Here is a 2,500-nt window from a genome sequence, read left to right as displayed (position 1 = left end):
GAGAGAGAGAGAGAGAGAGAGAGAGAGAGAGAGGCCCATAGGGTCCGCTGAGATATGCAGACGCGAGTGATCTACAAGCAAGCGAGGAGGGAATTGGGGGGTTGAGAGAGCTCGGCGCGGCGGCACCAGGAATGGCTTTTACATGTGCGGCCAAAAGCTTTCCTTACCTCCTCCTTCCTCACCTCCTCCACCACCCACCACCTCCATCAGAACAGCCACCTCCATACCCCCCCCCTCAGAACAGCTACCTCGATTCCTGCAACCCCAGCCTAGCACCCAACCCCCTCCACCACCACCACCACAGCCACCACCACTCCTGCAACCCCAGCCTATCCCCCCCTCTCCTCCCTCCTCCACCATCACTAGAACAGCCACCTCCACTCCTGCAACCCCAGCCTCCTGCTGCACACCCCCCCCTCCTCTACTGCCTGCTAGGCCTCCAAGACCCACTTCCCCCCTTGCCTGTGAGATCCTTTAGTCCTTCCCTTTCGCATCCATAGGGACCCAATCTGAATTTTTATGTCCTACGGTGCAGACAGCGCTGTATTTTCCCCCCAGTCTTTCTGTGTGTGTATTTGTGTGTGTGTGTGTGCGTGTGTACGTGTGTCTATGCGTACATGCGTGTGTGTGTGTGTGTGTGTGTGTGTGTGTGTGTGTGTGTGTGTGTGTGTGTGTGTGTGTGTGTGTGTGTGTGTGTGTGTGTGTGTGTGTGTGTGTGTGTGTGTGTGTTTGCACATGTGCATGTGTGTGTGTGTGTGTGTCTGCATGTCTGTCTACACGTGTGCTTTTCTTTGTCGAGGTTTCCTCTTTCAGTGCAACGAGAAGAAAAATGAAGTCAGAAAAACAAGAAATCTGGAAGTGGAAACGTGATAAATTTACCAGAACTGTTTCCAAACTACTGGGCATGACTGTCTGCCAGAGACACAAAATGGCGTCCATCTGTGTAGGGCTATGGAGCCATAAGGGCCCTTCAGGACATTATTAGGAGTGCAACTAAAGGATAGCAGTGATGCCAATAGCAGACACAAAATGGCGTCTGTCTGGATAGACTCCAACCGGGTGAATAGACCGGTCACGACAGATTTAAGCGACAGAGAATCGCTTCTCCGAGGAGCTCAACAACTTCGCCTCTAGTCGCCCGAATAGCTTTTGTCGCGCGACTCAATACAAAGTCAACTACTTCCGTTGCGCACCTTGTTCAGGTTGCGGCCGGTGCATTCGTGCGGTAACTGTGCAAACACACCAGACAAGACAAAATCTACAAAGTTACGAAACGCTTTTGTCCCTTCTGTCCTCCATACAAAGTCAATTACTTATGTCACCGTTGTTGCTCTAGTCAGTTTGGTGTGTTTGTGCTGTAAATAACCTTATGGTTGTACTGTAGAGCTATAGTATGGAGCCACAAGCCTCTTTAGGACATTATTGCTCTCAGGGCACGAATAGACCAAGCGAGACATGAGCGAGTCCAGCGACGGAAGTAATCGACTTTGTATTGAGTCTCAGGAGACAGAAGAGACAAAAACGATGTGGGCGACTAGAGGCGATTCGCGCGACTTGAATGACAGTTTGGAATTGAACTTCAATGAATGTTATGCAAATTAGCTATGCTGCAGTTCGGCAACAGCCGCCACAGCCAATGGGAATGTTGTAATGCTTGCATTCTGTTTTTAATTGACACATTCTGTCGCTTCAATCGCTCGTATCGCTCTTGCTACACAGCCTCGCAATTCTCTGTCACTTCCTGTTGTCGCAGCCGGTGTATTCGCCCGGTTAGAGTGCAATTGAAGAGTTCAGATGCAAAACCCCCTAACTCCATTTCGGAAGATCTGCACTTCTATATTTTTAGAGAACCCCGTTGTTGGTTTGGTTTACATTTATGTACTTGCTAATAGGCTACATATAAATAGTTATATTACATAAATAAAATAAAACATATATACAATTTTGATAGCTTTGTATTAAATAAAAATGAATTAAGATTATTTTCTGAAAAGGCACTTAGGAGGTTTTGCATCCGAACTCTTCAATTGATTCCCATAGCAGACCTGAGTCTTGGGTTAAGCGTCACATGCTCTCATGTGTGGCGCTCTTCCTTGTTCAAGCTCAGCACACAATACAATGCACACACAGACAAGTCCACAGAGTGAAAAGACAGTAGGCGAAGGATGGATTCTGCATGAGCATACGTAAATCTGTGTGCATGAGCATACGTAAATCTGTGTGCATGACAGGTTGAACTTTTGCATGTGTCTGCATGTGTCTGTATTTATGAGTGTTTGCACTGAGTGTACGGTACTGTACTGTATGTTTGTGTGTGTATCTTTATCTTTGTGCAGTTTTGCTTGTGTGTGTGTGTGTGTGTTTGCGTCTGCGTGCTTGCATGCGTGAGAAAGAGAGAGAGAGAGAGAGAGAGAGTGAGACAGAGAGAGGGAGGGAGAGAGAGAGCGAGCGAGAGGGAGGGAGTGTCCATCCATGAGCTGTGAGCAGCAGTAGTACTAAC

This window comes from Engraulis encrasicolus, chromosome 8 (assembly GCF_034702125.1).
Source record: "Engraulis encrasicolus isolate BLACKSEA-1 chromosome 8, IST_EnEncr_1.0, whole genome shotgun sequence".
Lineage (NCBI taxonomy): Eukaryota > Metazoa > Chordata > Actinopteri > Clupeiformes > Engraulidae > Engraulis > Engraulis encrasicolus.
Note: the sequence above shows the minus strand (reverse complement) of the source record.